The sequence below is a fragment of the Tupaia chinensis genome, unplaced genomic scaffold (assembly GCF_000334495.1).
Source record: "Tupaia chinensis unplaced genomic scaffold, TupChi_1.0 Scaffold000089_1, whole genome shotgun sequence".
Classification (NCBI taxonomy): Eukaryota; Metazoa; Chordata; class Mammalia; order Scandentia; family Tupaiidae; genus Tupaia; species Tupaia belangeri.
In genome coordinates this window covers 1,574,887-1,593,704 of record NW_006159551.1, presented here as the reverse complement: position 1 = coordinate 1,593,704, position 18,818 = coordinate 1,574,887, and positions in this window count along the sequence as shown.

Sequence of the window (18,818 nt, the reverse complement as noted above, 5' to 3'; positions counted from 1 at the left end):
CAGACAGACAGAGAGAGACATAGAGACAGAAAGCAAGAAATCACCCCCAGGGGGGATGGTCACGCCTCAATCCCTTCTCCTCCATTCTCCTCTCAGGATCTTGGGCACGCACGCACACATGCCCTATGTGAGTTTTAAGCCACTGGGTCCGGGACACAAACTGCGGTCGACTACGTGGGAGTCCAGCAACATAGCCATTACACTAACTGCTGGTCCCCCCTCCTCCCATTCTATCTCTAGTATCTGCAGTTGCTTTCCATTCCTTTTTTTCTCCCATACTTTATTGGTTAACAAAATATTGTAACTGATCTAACTACTTTCAATAGCAAGTTCAGCTGATATACAAATACCTCTGAACAAATATTTGACTTCAGGCATAACCTGTGAGTAGAATAAATATGCTCTTATTTGTATCTTTTCCTTCATACACCAAAACTTCTAATATTTTTGGAACTAGATGAAAAATGGCTCTTGCCTTATAATTTTCCTAGAAAACCAAAGATTACAGTAGTATTGACCATGTTTGAATGGAGATACATACTTGGATGCCATTTGTAGTCAAGTGTTGAACAAAATAAGAGGAGTGGGTTCTGGAGTTTGCCAACCACATTTATATAAAAATGACTACTGTTACATAAATAATATCTCTAGTCATACATGCATCTTTAAAAGGGTAGATAATATCAAAAAAGTATTCAGCCTTTCGATGTGATCATTCAGTTTAAACTTCCAAAATCTGCAAACATGTTACTTGGTGAATCAGCACAAGATGATGTGAAAAGCTGGTGGCACCTCTCCACTAGTCCCCACCAAACAAGTTCTGGGAGGAACACACACAGAATGAGAAACTAACACTTATATTCAGAGGTATCAGTAATCAAGTCAGACAAGGCAAAGCAAACCAGTGAGCACACTTTCAGGTGCTCTTGGCAAGAGGAATCCCGCAATACTTAGGCAGGAAACAGGAAATTACTAACTTCACCATGTTCAGCTATGACCATAAGTAAATAAATACAGAGGGACCAGTAGTTGGCATAATGGCTATGTCATTGGACTCCCATGTAGTTGACCGCCGTTTGAGTCCCGGACCCGGTGGCTTAAACTCATGCCAGGCAAGTGTGTGTGCATGCCCAAGATCCCAAGAGGAGAATGGAGGAGAAGGGATTGCAGCATTGCCATCACCCTGGGAGGTGAATTCTTCCTTTCTGTCTCTCTGTCTCTCTCTGTCTTTCTGGCGAGCATACACACCCTATAGTAAAAACCTCTCCAAAAATACATACATACATACATACACACACACATATATATATAACATCATCTTCATTCTAGTCCTGAACAAGCTATTGTTTTTATTTTAATATTTTTTAATATTAGAGTGTGTGTGCTCACCAGAGACAGAACAAAGGGGGGAGAGAGAGAAATCACCCCACAGTGGAGCAGTCACAGGGCAATGTTTCCTACATTTCGCCAGCCAATCAGGATTTGGGGCACACATACATGCATACCCAGTGTGTTTATCAAGCCATCTAGTTGAGATTTCAATGGTGGTCCATCATGTGGGATTCAGCTTCCTATAAACATGGCTTAACCACTGCACAATAAGGCCAGTCCAAGAGATTATTTTCAGTGCATTACTTTATTTAAAATTGTAATGATTAATGGACTATATAAATATTTGACCCATTCCAAAATGCTCTCTAGGAACTATGGATATATTTTAATTCAAAATCCAATAGGGCAGGAATAGAAGTTCTTTAGTAGTCTCATTATCATAGGTATCAGAATGATTCATTCTTCTGTCACACTGGATTTTGAAAATTGTATAAGATCATTTTTTTTTGGTCTTGTTAACAATGACCTCTCATTTTTAATTGGTATTTGGTATTTTGTTTTAATTAACCATACTAGATAATGTCAACTTTTCAGAAACCATAGAATTTAGCGAACATCCAGTGTATTGAGAGTAGTTAATAAATAGATATCAAATTAATGAGTAATAAGGAAGTAATAAAGATCGGGCCAGCAGGTAGCATGTTGGTTAAGGCACTGGACTCTCATGTGACCAACTGTGGTTTGAAACCTGGTCAAGGCTTGAAAATCATATAGGGCATGTGTTCATGAGTGCCCAAAATCCCAAGAAAAGGCTGGAGGAGAACGGATTATGGTATGGTCATCCCCTTTCAGGGGCGAGGGGTAGTGATTTCTCACTTTCCCCCTCCCTCTGTTGTAGCATGTTGGTTAAGGCACTGGACTCTCATGTGACCAACTGTGGTTTGAAACCTGGTCAAGGCTTGAAAATCATATAGGGCATGTGTTCATGAGTGCCCAAAATCCCAAGAAAAGGCTGGAGGAGAACGGATTATGGTATGGTCATCCCCTTTCAGGGGCGAGGGGTAGTGATTTCTCACTTTCCCCCTCCCTCTGCTTCTCCCCAGCAAGCATATGAGTCCTATGGCAACCCCCGCAAAATTAAAATTTTAATTTTTTTAAAAAAAGAAACAATAAAGAAATAAATCAAAAAATATTTTGACTAAATGGTTAGAATTACTTTACCCATGTAATTTTATCTATATTAATGACCAATGAGGACATACAAACCTATAATAAAATAAAAATAATACAGTTTATTTCTAGTTTAAAGCAATCCATTTTTATTTAGATATCTAATAGAAAAAATAAGTTTTTCAAGTGAAAGATCACTAGTTGTCTCCCTCCATTTATTCTAAAGTTAAGAGTAAGTCAAATATAATGCTTATACATTATATATACATATATATACATATACAAACACACACACACACACACACACATACATACTGAGTTGTCGGAAAAGTCATGATGCATTTTTGCATAGAAAAACATAGAAAGATACATCATGACATTTGTGACAACCCAATATAATTATATGGGCATACATGTATACTCCTACGTGTCTGTGTGTGTTTATATTGGGTTGTCACAAAAGTCATGATGCATTTTTGCATAGAAAAAGAGAAAAATATGCCATGACTTCCATATGTACATATATGCATATATTATGTGTATACATGTGTATGTATGTGTACATATATTTATATATAAAAAAATACATGGGGTAACTAACTTTTCTCATTTTATTAGGATATTTATTTTTTCCTAGTGAGAGAGAGAAAGAGATATACCCTCTGAAAGCGTCCATCCCAAGCCTCAGTCAGCCCTGGATCCTGGGCACGTGCATGCCCAGTGTACTCAGGGAGGGTAGATGTGAACACAGACACCTTCCACATGGATTAGCCTGGCAGATCCAGTCATTAGACCCCTGCCCATTGTCTAGCCCCACTTTGACATTTTAATTCTCTTGGAGACAGTGATTTAACGGCCTCACTCAAATCAATGTCTATTTAGTCCAACAATTTGCATAGGGTTTTCATAAAAATCAAATGATTGAGTGAATTATCCTAAACTACTTGTGCTTTTGGCATATTATATAAATAGGCTTTCAAGAAGGGAGGCAAGAGGAAGAAAGGAAGCAAAGAAGGAAGAAGGAAAAAAGGAGAGAATGAGGAGGTGATGGAGAGGGGGAGATAACCAGTTCTGTGTGTGTGTGTATGTACTTTTCCCCTCCTTATCACCAGGCAGGCCAGAACAAAGAATGTGAGGAATCAGAGAATCAGCATTGTGAATTTTAGGACAGAATCGATGTACATTATTCAGGCCCACTAAGATGTGGGCCAAGTACTGCTATGCTTCTTCTCTGCAGGTCTTTCTGTTACACTCTACACTTACAGCTCGCTCCACCTGGCTCCTCCTTTCTTAAACCCCTAAAGTTTACATAAAGATTTGCATTATTACCAAAAGTAAAGTGCCTATGCACCCTTCTAATCGTTATCAGGCTGGCTTCATGCTGTGCTGTTGCCACCTTAAGATTCTTAAACTTTTCGGGACCAGCAGTTAGTGTAATGGCTATGTCGCTGAACTCCCACGTAGTCAACCGCGGTTCGAGTCCAGGACCTGGTGGCTTACACTCATGCCAAGCTCATGTGCATGGTGCCCAAGATCCTGAGAGGAGAATGAAGGGGAAAGGATTGCGGTGTGGCCATTCCCCCCTGGGGGGGGTGATTTCTCGCTTTCTATCTCTCTGTCTCTCTCCGTCTTTCTGGCAAGCACACGCACCCTATAGTAAAAAAAAAAAATAATAAATAAATAAATAATAAATAAATAAATAAATAAATAAACCTCTCAAAAAAAAAAAGATTCTTAAATTTTTCTTTGCAAGGTTTAATGGGTCACTCAAATTATGCAGCCAGTCCTACCCACTCTAGATCATCGTCTTTTCTGTTGTTGTTTGAATCATCTGTAATTATAAAATTGTTAATTATTTGGTCCCATTCTACATAATAAACTCCCCAAAAGCAGAGACGAAAAAAGGGATTTTTTGTTTGTTTTTTTCATAACAGGACTTCTCTCATAATCTCCCTGCCTCAACCTTGTAGTAGGTGGGACTAGGGCACTGCACCCAGCCTAGGGTGAACCTGGACTCAAACTCAGGCTTCCAAGTGGCCTCTGTCTAAGGAGTAGCAGCATCTTACCAGTGTGTTCCGCCATAGCTGGGCCAGAAAGTGTTCGTTCAGTGGAACTTCAGCAAGTAATTAAAAGAAGTCTCCTTTTGTTTGAATGTAATCTTCCCCTATCTACCATGGTAGGCTTTGAAACGGAGAGAAAACCTGCACAGATGATTTGTTATTGACAAGTGTTGAAGGATTCTTTATGGCTATTCCTGGATTAAATGTAAGTGACACCAGAATTCAGACTGCAGCTGAGTTTAATAAGGTAGTATCGAAATATAGTTCAAAATTCCCTAAACTTTTCCAAAATCAAAGTGACACCAAGCAATCCCTGTGATTGGCACTCCCAGGACACATGTGGCATTCAAAATATAAATAACAGGACCAGCAGGTAAAGTGGAAGTTAAGGCTGGATTCCATATGGCCAACTACATGGTTCAAGTCCTGGACACAACAGCTTGAAAAGCCCACTGGACATGTGTGTCTGTGTGGCCAAAATCCCAAGAGGAGAATAGAGGAGAAGGGCTTGCAGCATGGTCATCCCCTTGGTTATGGGGGGAGATGATTTCTCACTTTCCTTCTCTCTCTCTCTCTCTCTCTCTCGCTGTGTCTTTCTCTGGTGAGCACATGTGCCCCACAGCAAAACTTAAAAAAGAAAAAAAAAAAAGGAGGAGGGAGAAATAAAGATAAATTAGTTGAGAAAAATTAAGATGGTTCTATAGATGTATGAACTCAGAGATGTTATAGTATGCAGGTGGGCTGGGACAGTATCATTAAGTAAGAATAGTCAAAATTCATTGTGTGCCAGTCTGTGGAGCAATCAATGGTAAGTCACTGTTCAAGAGAAACTGGACCCCACATGACCACTGCATTCCGATCCTTGGCCTAGTCACCCTGAAACATAGCAGGCATGTGTACCAGTGTCAATGACCTGACTGGCTAGAAGGCCAGAGGAAGGGGACCATGATCTAACCAGAAAGACCCTGTAGAGGATCTCTCTCTCTCTCTCTCTCCCCCTCTCTGTCCTATGTGCATATGCATGTACTCTATCATGAATAAAGAAAACAAATTATAGTTCCCGAAACTAAAAACAGGTAAATAATGGCTACGGCTTAATCAGTAAAGAATCAATTCTTTGATGTATTAATATAGGAGAAAAGCCAATTTTCAAAGTGAAAATGAAACTCTCCTCCATACGCTAAACCATAATAACCATATATAATGTGATGATTAGCTATTCTTAGTCTATGTGGTAATTACATGATCTTATACCCTGATTATTAAATATACTTATAAAGGCCAAAATTAATGACAACATACTTTATTCTCAAATTTGAAGTTCAAGTAACATTATGCTAATTTTTCAAAGGACTACTTAGTTTTCCCTTTCATTTCTGACTTACGACTCGGTCTTCAATTTTAGACCAGAACTTGTACCTGTGGCTAAATGATATCCTGATTCATTTAACTATGTCTGCTCCATGCAAATATGTATGTAAGGACTACATTAATTAACTTTAGAATTCTTTTTTTTTTTCTAAGTTCACTTGATTGATACCACCCATAAGAAACAAAACGAAAGCAAACACCTGGTACCATGGGCCAACTTGCCTGTCAGCTCCCAGCAGTGAGTGTAAAGATACCAAACCAGAAATAAAGAATTCATAAAAAGGATGGAAAACAGAGATGGCCTCCTCGGCTCAGCAAAGTGACTGAGTTTGGGTGACACCTAAGATGCCTATCAATGAATCCATGGATTTTTGTATGATACTAAATGCTGGGAAACCCTCTACTTGCAGAGAGTTTCCATGTGTACTGATAGTTAGCGAAATCACAGCTGAGTTCCTACTACTGGGTTGTCTGAAAAGTCATGAAGCATTTTTGCAACAGATAGTGCTAGTTCATTTCTGGAAGTACTAGGGTCATTCACATCTGTATTATTGCTTTGTCATTTGATTGAGCAATGTGGTTGAGTTTGGGAGATTTTTCCAACAAGTTGAAGATGGAAGACCAAATTGTGCATTTCTGCCATATTTTATTGTTATACTTCCGTAAAGGGAAGGACACATGTCAAGCCTGTGAAAAGTTGCCTAGAGTTTACGGTGACAATGTTCTACAAGAACGTCAGTGCTAACCACGGTTCATGAAATGCTGTGCTGGTGATTTTGATCTCAATGATGCTCTCAGTCAGGGTGGCCCAGCCAAGCTGATGATGATAAAATAAAGGTATTGATCAAGTCAAACCCACATTATATGATGTGAAAGATTGCAGAAACACTGAACATCCATCATTCAAGCATTCATGACCACCTGAAGAAGCTGGGATACATAAGCAAGCCTGATATTTGGGTTCTTCATAAACTCAGAGCAGCTCACTTGACGGAGCATACAAACACCTGTGATATTCTCATTAAACATGAGTAAAATGATCCATTTTTGAAATGACTGATAACTGGTGATGAAGAGTGGATTGTTTATAACAATGTGGTGCATGAAGGGTCTTGGTCCCAAAGTGATTTTTCACTTCAAATGACATCGAAAGCAGACATTCAACAGACAAAGGTTATGCTCTCAATGTGGTGAGACTTTTAAGGTTTATTTTTCAAGCTCCTACCAAGGAACCCAACAAATAATTTGAATGTGTACTCTTCTCAGTTGGGCGGTTTGAATGACTCCACCATCCAGAAATATGCAGAGCTCGTTGATCATGAAGGAACTGTGTTCCATCATGACAACAGGAGACCACATACACGTTTGATGACCTGTCAAAAATTACTGGCGCCTAGACGGAATGTGTTGCCACGCCCACCATACTCACCTGACCTTGGGTCATCAAGGCTTCCACTTGTTTCCTTCTCTTCAAAATTCCTTGAGCAGTAAAACATTCAACTCAGATGAGGCTGTAAATCTGCACCTTATTCAACTTTTCACCAATGAAGACAGGTCCTTCTGTGAACAAAGAATTATAGAGCTCACTGAAGGACGGCAAAAAGTTATCAGACAAAATGGGCAATATATCACTCATTGATCTCTCTTTTTTTTTGAAATGTTTTTGCTATAGGGCGCATGCGCTCACCAGAAAGACAGACAGAGATAGAGAGACAGAAAGTGAGAAATCACCCCTCAGGAGGGATGGCCATGCCGCAATCCCTTCTCCTCCATTCTCCTCTTGGGATCTTGGGCACACATGCACACACGCCCGGCGTGGGTTTTAAGCCACCGGGTCCAGGACATGAACTGTGGTTGACTACATGGGAATCCAGCGACACAGCCATACACTAACTGCTGGCCCATGATTGACCTTTCTTTATATAAATAAATGACCTTTGAAATATATAGAAAAAAATATGTCATGACTTTTCCAACAACCCAATATATTGTAGGCTCTTCATAAATAAGTATATCGATAAACCTGGAAAGGACTTCAGACAAATAAAATACCAGAAACTTGGTACTCAATATATAATAGTTAATGAATATCTATCCATGGTTCTGTTTCCCTGGACGAACAATGACTAATGTATACAGGTCACTTGAAAGTAAGCAGAGAGGAAAGATATGCCAATCAATATCAGCAAGAAATCTGGTGTAGAGCTATGTAAATTTGAGACAAAATAGACCTCCGGGATAAGAAAAATTGCCAGAAATAAGAAATATATTTTATCATAATGAAAAGTTGAATTTATCAGGAAGATATAATAGTCTTAAATACGTATGCATTTAACAACAGATTCAAATATAAGAAACAAATACTAATAAAACTAGTGGGAGAAATAGACAAACTGATATCACAAGCATTTAAAATATTAATAAGGATACAGGATTATGTGCAGAAAAATACTTATCAAATTCTTCTGATTTTTTTTCTTTGAGAGATTTTTCCTATAGGGTGCATGAATTTGCCAGAGAAACAGAGAGACAGAGAGACAGAAAGTGAGAAAACGCCCCCCGCCCCATGCCCCAGGAGGATGGATACACCACAATCCCTTCTCCTTCATTCTCCTCTGAGGATCTTGGGCATGCATGCCTCGTGCCTGCAGCAAGCACTAAGTCACCAGGTCCAGGAATCAAATCACAGTTGACCATGTGGGAGTCCAGTGACATGACCATTTTGCCATCTGCTAGCCCCACATCAAATTATCTTAATTGGTATTTAAGGACACTAAAATATCAGAATAAAAATTCTAGTCAAGTACAAAAGAAATTTCTTTTCTCTTAGAGATATTTTTGCTCTAGGGTACATGCACTTGCTGGAGAGACAGAGACAGAGAGATAGAAAGCGAGAAATCACCCCCAAGGGGATGGCCATACCACAACCCCTTCTCCTTCATTCTCTGCTCAGGATTTTTAAAGAGGTTTTTGTCTTAGGGACCATGCATGCACCAGAGAGAGAGCACCAGCCACAGTGAGAAGGAAAGTAAGAAATCACCCTCCAGTGGATATGGCCACACCACAATCAATTCTCCTCCTGGGATCTTGGACACACACAAATGCACCCAGGGTGAGTTTCAAGTCACTGTGTCTGGAACGCGACCTGCAGTTAACCACGTAGGAGTCCAATGACATAACTGCTACACTATCTGCTGGCTCCAGTAAGTCTTAATTAGTTGAAAATGCAGAACGTGATCTCTTTATAAGCAAAATAGGACTGAAACCAATGACAAAATAAAACAGAATAATCAAATGATGATACAGGGACACATTTGTGAGAATCTCATACATCAATGTAAACAATCATAATGAGAACTGGGATATATTTTGATATGAAAATAAGGAAAATGTTACATATCAAAATTTATGAGCAGCCTGTTTTCACTTTGGGTACAGCAACAACAGAGACATGGCTGTACTCTAACAATGAGAAAACATTAGATAATTTATAAAATCATAACTACTCTTGAGCCCATCAGAGATCTCAAGCCACAAGGCAAAACCTAATGAATAACAAGTCCATCTCGGAAGAGACAGAATACACACACTGTTTTATGTTTACAGAACATAGGAGCAGAAGGCAGCCACCATGAGAGAGGGCGGCATAAAATGAAGACAACTGTAACACAACAAAAATTGTTTCTTATTTCTAGATGATATAATTACCATAGCTACCTAGGAATAAATCTAACAAAAGACATCCAAAATTGTTTCACTGACAACCACACAACATTGCTAAAAGACATGTTTTTTTTGTTTGTTTGTTTGTTTTGAGAGGTTTTTGCTATGGGGCGCATGTGTTCGCCAGACAGACAAAGAGACAGAAAGCGAGAAATCACCCCCCAGGGAGGATGGCCACTCTGCAATCCCTTCTCCATTCTCCTCTTGGGATCTTGGGCACACATGCACACACGCCCGGCGTGAATTTAAGCCACCAGGTCCAGGACTTGAACCACAGTTGACCACATGGGAGTCCAGTGACGTGGCCATTACGCTAACTGCTGGTCCTGAGAAATGTTAAAATACCCACACCAAGTGAATGGACAGAAAGACTTCATGAATTCAAAGTGAACATTCTTACAGAATTATCCCATGGGTTCAACTCAATCTCAATCAAAATTCTATCATGCTTTCTTTTCGGAAAGAAATTGATAAGGTGACATTAAAGTATACATGGAATGTTATATAACCAAAGTTATCTTTTAAAATATATTTTGAAAATGGAGGATTCTATGTGATTTTCAACTTATTTTAAAGATACAGCAGCTAAGATGAAGAAATAATAGGAATAAATTAGGAGAAAATATTAGAGAGCCCAGAAACAGACCTATCATATATGTCGGTTAGTTTTTCACAAATGTGCCAAGGCAAATTCAATAGAGAATGGAAAATTTCTAACAAACTGTGCCAGATCACATCAATATATATGAAGAAAAAAGTAAACATAGATCTTTGCCCTTTACCATATAAGAACTCAAGGGGCCATCAGGTGGCATGGTGGTTACAGGGCTGGGCTCCCACATGGCCAACAGTAGTTCGAGTCTCAGATGCAGCAGCTTGAAAATCATGGTGGGTTCAAGTCCATGCATGCCCAAAATCTCAGGAGAAAGGAGGATAAAGGACTGTGGCATGGCCATCCACTCAGGGACTGATTTCTCACTTTCCCTTGCTCTATCTGGTGAATGCATGCACTCTTTAGCAAAACTTTTCTCTCTCAAAAAAAAAAAAAAGAACTTACTCAAAATGGATAGACCTAAAACTAATAAAACCTCTAAAATAAATATAGGAGAAAAATAATTGTTTTGAAGAGGTTTTTGCTATAGGGCTTGTGCACTCGCCAGAAAGACAGAGACAGACAGAGAGACAAAAAGCGAGAAATCATCCCCTTGGGGGATGGCCATGCCCCAATCCCTTCCCCTCCATTCTCCTCTCAGGATCTTGGGCATGCACGCACATGCGCCTGGCGTGAGTTTAAGCCACTGGGTCTGGGACTTGAACCACGGTTGACTACATGGGAGTCCAGCAACATAGCCATTACACCAACTGCTGTTCCTAGGAGAAATTTTTTACATTTGTGTGCATACTTTTCTTTCACAGAACTTAAGAGTTACAAACAAAAAAGAAACAAGAAGTTTAACTTTATCATAACTTAAAAGTTTCCCTTTGTAAGACAACATTAAGAAAACAAAAAGACAAGCCACAGATTGAGAAAAAAATACTCGCAATATATATATAAAGATTAATTTTGAAATATATAGAACAATAAACAAAAGGGGTTTGTGGGCAAAAATCTGAAAAGGCCCTGCACCACAATGAGAGTCAAACAGAGACATAAGGACAGAAAAGAAGGACAAGAAATTAACAATCGATTAGTACATGAAAACATTTTACACTAGTCATCAGGGAAAAAAGAATTAAACCTAAAATGAGATCCTATCACACACCCATTAGACTATCTAAAATTAAAAACACTGACCATACAAAGCATTAGTGAGGATGTTGAATAGCTAAAACTCTCATACATTGCCAGTAGGAAAGTAGGATTGGTATGGCCACTTTGGAAAAAAGCTTAGCATTTTCTTAAAGCAAAAAAGTATATATAGAGAGAGCAGCCATTCTACTCCATAGTATTCACTGAGCAGTAACATTAATTTTCCAAAGACTTATATACAAATATTCATGGTGTCTTTATTAATAATAATTATAAATTGGAATAACCACACAGACATCCATAAATAAGTGAATAAATAAATTATAGTATATTCACATAAAAAACACTCCAAAAATAAATTTTTAATCATTTTATTTAAAAGGCTTATCTACTCTATTACTTGATTTCTATAAAATTCTAGAAACCTAAACTTATCTATAGTGATATCAAGTGGGTTAGTAGTTACCTAGGGATAGGAGTGAGGGAAGGACTAATTAAAAAGATTTACAAACAAACTTTTTATTTTATTGGTTTTAGCTTTTTGCCATAGGACGCACGTGCTCACTAGAAAGAAACAGAGACTGTGAGAGGGAAAGGGAGAACTCACCCCCACACACACACACACACACACACACACACACACACACACACACCAGGGATAGCCATGCTGCAATTCCTTTTCCTCCATTCTCCTCCTGGGATTTTGGGCACGCACACACACATATGTGCCCAGTGTGATTTACAAGCCTTCTGGACCAGGATTCAAACCAAGGTCAGCTATGTGAGAATCTGACACCCTAACCACTAAACCATCTGCTGGCTCCAAGGCAAAACTTTTAAGAATGATATGTAGTTATCCTGATTATGCTTATAGTTTGAAAGGCACATATACTGGTAAAAACTTAAGAAATGATACACTTTAAGTACGTATTCTTAATTTTGTTGTATTCCTCACAACTGCTATGATATTTTTTTTGGGGGGAGAGGTTTTTCGCTATAGGATGCGTGCGCTCACTAGACAGACAGAGACATAGAGACAGAAAGTGAGAAATCACCCCCCAGGGGGGATGGTCATGCTGCAATCCCTTCTCCTCCATTCTCCTCTCGGGATCTTGGGCACGCACGCACACACGCCCGGCGTGAGTTTAAGCCACCGGGTCCGGGACACGAACCGCGGTCGACTACATGGGAGTCCAGCGACATAGCCATTACGCTAACTGCTGGTTCCCACAACTGCTGATTTTTTAAATGAGTAATGTCACACATTTTCTTAAAGAAAAAGTATTCTCAGCAAACTAGTTATAATAAGGAAAACATCTTCAATTTAGAAACAAGTATCTTCAAAACTCACAACCAATATACCACTTGATGGTAAATATTGGTAGCTTGTCCTTGAGTATCAGAAATAAGTCAAGTTTATCCACTTAAATCATTAGTATTCAACACTGGAACTCTTAGCTAGTGGAATAAGGTAAGGGAAAAACTGCATAAAGATTGGAAATGAAGTGTTGGATCCCTTTTTTTTATTTCTGTATCTTGAGAGACCAAAAGGAAAATGGAAACTACTATAACTAATAAATTATTATAGTAAATTCACTGGATACAAGGTCATATCAAATAACCAGTTTTTCTATAAACTAGACATAACATTAAGAAAATAAAAGTTGAAGATTAGCAGGTGGCATATTTGTTAAGCCCCTGGACACTCCCACATGGCTGACCATGGTTTGAGTCCCCAATCTGGTGGCTTGCTTTCTCACTTTCTGTGTGTGTGTGTGTGTGTGTGTGTGTGTGCGTGTGTGTGTGTGTGTATGTGTATGTGTGTATGTGTGTGTGTGTGTGTGTGTGTGTGTGTTTCTCTGGACAAATTAAGAAAAATAAATAAATAAAATTAAATAAGTAATTCTTTTAAAATGTAAAGAGCTTAGGTAACAATACCATTTATAATATCATTTGCAATACAAAATAAGAGTCTTAATAAATTTAATACCTAGCTTGATTCTATTTATATGAAGTTCAAGGATGAACAAAACTGGTCTATAGAGATAGAAATCAAAATAGTGGAACTTCTGGTGTATGCTTTTGCTATATGTGAATTATATCTCAATCTGAGAAAAGGGAAGGAAGAAATATGTGGAAGAAATGAAATGTTTTCTGCTATATCTTACCATTCTGATAATATATAAGCACACAGAAGAAATTTGTGTCAGTATTCATTGGTTTATTCACTTGCTCATTCACTCTACAAATATTTATGATTTCTTTTTTCCTACGTAAGAAAGTAAGCAAGAGAAGGATTTATAAATGGCTTACTGTGGAAGGCCTCTCTCAACTTCCTACAAGTGCACAGCCTGAATGTGAGAACTCAGATTAGTTCTTCACATGGCCAAAGTAGACAGATTTTCTAGAATAGCTTTCTGGAAGTCTTTTGAGCCTCTGGCAGGAATAGGCAAGAAATTCTAGCTTCTTTAGTAAACTAGGTCTAGATTATGGTTTGGAGTTGGATTTTGGGGCCATTTTTTCTTAATCCCACATGTAAGATTGTATTCAATCATCATGCATGGGAGACTTAGAGAGCAGTGATTCCAATCATAGTTTCCTTTGAAAAATAAGAAGAGTTTATATTTACTGAGCACTTAACCGTTATCAGCATTGTGTCAATTAATGCTTGCAATCACCTTATTAGTATTCATTTTTCCTCACTACAAATGCCTATGATCACAGTGGCGGGGCCATATTTCAAACCCAGAACCTAAGAATGCTTCATGAGAGCAATATTATTCCACTGAATTAACTTTTCATTGTTAAGACATTTATATTTTGGAGGCAATATCAGCTGGTTCATATTGTTGGACAATGTGCAATAGAGAAGTGAAATAAGCCATTTAAACACAAAAGCATACGTATCCTCTCTCGGTAGAGGTAGACACACAAAGACTAATATGGCAGATCCACACACTTACAAGGGTCTAGCTTCTGTCCTTTTACTCTCCTACTCTACTAGAATTCTGAGTCCTTGGCTTCCAGCATCAAGAGCCCTTTATGGTCCAAGATGGCTCCTCAATCTTTGTCTATCAGTTCTGTAGTACAGGCAGGAGAATGGAAGAAGGAAAAAGAGAAGTGTACTACATCTCCATTTTAAAAGTCTTCTCAAAGCACTGAACTGCATATACTTTTGCCTCTATCTCATTAAGTAAAACTTAGTTGTATGATTTCTCATGTTCCCTTTCTCTGTCTCTGTCCCTCCAGCAAGTGCACAAGTCCTATTGCAAAAAAAAAAAAAAAAAAAAAACCAACCAAACAAACAAACAAACAAAAAAAGTCTGATAATGACAACATGTGAATGGTATGATCATTCTTTGACTGGACTAACATACTGGGTATTCATGCTGGGAAAATTCATTTTCCATGTGGTAAAGCTATATTGTAATTGAATGTAAAAAAATGAGAAAAATGATTCATAAAAGAATCTAAAAAAAAAAAAATAAGGAGAGAATGAACGGTAAGAAAACTAAAGAACTCCTCGTTGTATCAATCTCTGATGCATATGAACTCAGTACATGCACTTGTTTCCAAAAACAGGTCATAATACTTTGGAATGGTTTAAATGGCTTTGAACATAGTTTTTGGGAATGATTCCTAAGAAACATACTGGTCTTTAAACAGTATGTTTTAAAATAATAAATAAATAAGTAAATAGCAAATGCACAGTGTTTGAAAAGAGGAAGAAATGGAACTGCACTACTTTTATACTCTCATTCTATGACTACTTTTGAAATTTTCATTTGAAATTTGTTATAAAATACAATTTTATGACAAATGTACTCTTTTGTTGAAGACTTTTCTCACTGATGTGTCTATATTTTACATAAAAATAAACTCTTCAAAATAAAAATTAATTAAAAAGTTGCTTTGATCAACTATGAGAAAGAAGACAGATGAACCAAGATGGCTATACCATTTATTGAACAGGAGATGCAAAGATCGATTTTGACCAAGTCATTGACAAATTTACAGCAGTTAAATCTCAAGATTGCAATTGTGCTATCAAGATTTTCCTTTTTTTTTATTGTTTCTTAAATATTTATTTATCACCAGCATTATTATACAAATTCAATCATAGAACACTTCCACTGTCTGCATTTCTTTTCTGGTCACTATCATTATGTGTTTCTCTTAAGGTTATTTATGAAAATAACTCAGAAACAGACAGGAAGGGGGATGATACAAAGTAATCTGCTACAGTGATCAAATGTATTAATAACACTATGGAAACACACACAAGTGTACTATAATCATTTTCTTTAATTAAAAAAAGAAATAAGCTGGGACGAGCAGTTAGTGTTACAGCTATGTCACTGGACTTCCACGTAGTCGACCGCAGTTCGAGTCCAGGACCCGGTGGCTTAAAACTTACGCTGGGCGCATATGTGTGCGTGCCCAAGATCCCAAGAGGAGAATGGAGGAGAAGGGATTGCGGTGTGGCCATCCCCCCTGGGGGGTGATTTCTCGCTTTCTGTTTCTCTGTCTCTCTCTGTCTGTCTGGTGAGTGCATGCACCCTATAGCAAAACCCTCTCCAAAAAAATAAATAAATAAAAAATAAGCTAATCTCTTTCTTCCTTGGATGAAGTGGAATGATTGTGAAGGACAACGAGTCCTCAATTTAATTCCCAGCTTGCCATTGCGTACCTCATCTCCAGGAATCCACTTAATCTTGTTGATCTTTTATTTATTCATAGTTAAAATCAGTATAATGCCACTTACTAAACAGGATGTTATAAAATGTAACTAATTAACGCTATCAGAGTAGAATAAACCCCTTTGAGGAATTACAGAAAGAACCAAGCATTATCTTTATTTTCATCTCTCCCAACCTCCTGTGTTTCCCTGCTAAACTTACTCTGATGTTTTTTTTTAAGAGATTGGAAATTTGGCAGCAAATTGAAAAATCGATGTCCAGTGTATAAGAAAAAAATATTCTCCATCTTACTGTATCAGAGGTTCTTGTATTGAGTTCAAACCACCAGAATGATGAAACAGCACGATGCAATTGAACCTATACCAAGAAGCTGAAAACAGCAACAACCACAACAAGGAAGACAAGAACCGGGGGACCAGACATGTGCAGAGGAATAGAGGGAACTAGGCCTAGTTCAATCTAGAGACGGCTTGGGCATAGGTGTTGCTTTGTTTTGTTTTCCTTCATGTTGTCATGGGTCAAGTGTGAGGCAGTATGGTCTTGGTATGGGACCACGGTCTGGTACAGTCACACTGTCTGGCTTCTGCTTGCTTTCTTCTTCCTGCCAGTTCCATGGTACTATGGGAGGAGACATTTCTGAAAACCTCATCTATAGCCTGTTCCACTAGCTTTTCTAATTTTGTCACTCTTTAATTCTGTTTCAAAAAAATCTTTTTGCTGAAAGTAGCCAAAGTCGATCTTTAGCTGCAACCAAAAATAGCTCTCAACAACTGCAAGCTTCAGTAGTCATTGCTCCTATTATTATCACTATTAATTTGCAGAGAAGCAGAATTTAGCTCTAAATAAGGAAGAAAATTCAAACAATTAAATTTAAATGGAATGGGCTGCCTATGGAGATTGCAAGTTAACCCCCTCCAGAGGTTTCTAAGCCTTGCAGAGATAGATATGAAAGAGATTCCCCATAAGGTATGTTGGCTTTTGTTGTAATACCCCCTCCCCCGAAATTGTTTCCAGTGCTGGGCTTCAGTATTCTATTTTTAAAAGCAGCCCTAGTGAAACCCATAGAACCTGTGATGGGTGTGAATCATTTTATTCAAAGAAACAGAAAGTGAAAATGAGTCCCTTCTTCCCTTACATGTCCAACCTATTATAACACTTGCTGATGAGGTATCTCAGCCTCCAGGTAGCAACAAGAACCTCACTGGGCGGGAAGCCTGTAAAAGAAACTGGAAACATGACTTTGTAATGTTGATGTGTGAGACTTGGTTCTATCAAGGCTTTAGTTAATTCTGCTATTTGGAAATACTTTAATTTTTTTTAAAAATTGATTTAAACACCATCACAAACAGGATATCTTTGTAACGACATCTGCAAATTACATAGAATAAAATATAATAGAACAGATTTAACCAGTTTTTCATAAAATTTACCATGTGCAGGTATTTATATAGTGAAAATAACTGATCACACCATCTTGTCAGTAGTGAATTACATGTGCTATTCTCAAAATTATGGATAAGGGACCAGCAGAAGGCATAATAGTTATGTTGCTGGACTGCCATGTAGTCAACCACAGTTCAAGTCCCAGACCTGGCAACTTAAAACTCATGACAGGTACACGTGTGTGCATGCCCAAGATACTGGGAGGAGAATGGAGGAGGAAGGATTATAGTGTGGACATCTCTCAGGTGGGGAGAAGGGCTGATTTCTCACTTTTTTTCTCTCTGGCAAGTACATTCACCATAGAGCAAAAATCTTTAAAAAAAAAAAAAAAAAAAAAAAAAAAAAAAAAAGAGAGGGGGCACACACGATAAGGGCAGTTAGGGTAATGGCTATTTCGCTGGACTCCCACGTAGTCAACCGCGGTTTGCGTCCCAGACCCGGTGGTTTAAAACTCACGCTGAGAGCATGTGTGTGCGTGCCCAAGATCCCGAGAGGAGAATGGAGGAGAAGGGATTGCGGCGTGACCATCCCCACTGGGGGGTGATTTCTCACTTTCTGTCTCTCTGCCTGTCTCTGTCTGGTGAGCGCACGCACCCTATAGTGAAAACCTCTCCCCCCCAAAAAAAATTGGAGGGGCCATCAGGTTGTATGGTGGTTAAGGACACTGGACTCCTACATGGCCAACAATGGTTTTAGTCCTAGACCTGGTGACTTGCTTTCTCACTCTCTCACTCTCTCTTTCTCTCTGTCTCATCCTTTCACACTGGTCAAAGTTAAATAAATAAACAAATAAATAAATACGTAAGTTAATTCTTTAAAATAACACAGAAAAAAAATTTAAATTGTTGATAAACACTAATGGAAAAGTAATCTTAAATTTACAACAATACAGTTAACCAGTATATTCCCTAGTTAACTGGAAACCCAGCTCAAATCACCATGTTGGACTAAGAAGTGAAACATGCAAAAATATATATAATCTATATCTATATATAATCTATGTATAGATAGATACAGATATATATCTTGGTCATGTATGTATGTATATACATAAATGTGTGTGTGTGTATATATACACACACTGTTATATATGTATTTGTGTGTGTATATATACTGTTTTATATATATATATATATATATATATATATATATATGGTTGACAGAAAAGTCCTGATGCAGTTTTCTGTTTTTCTATGCTAAAATGCGTCATGACTTTTCCAATGAGTCAATATTTTTGTATTTGTGTGTATGTATATGGTTGTGATTAGT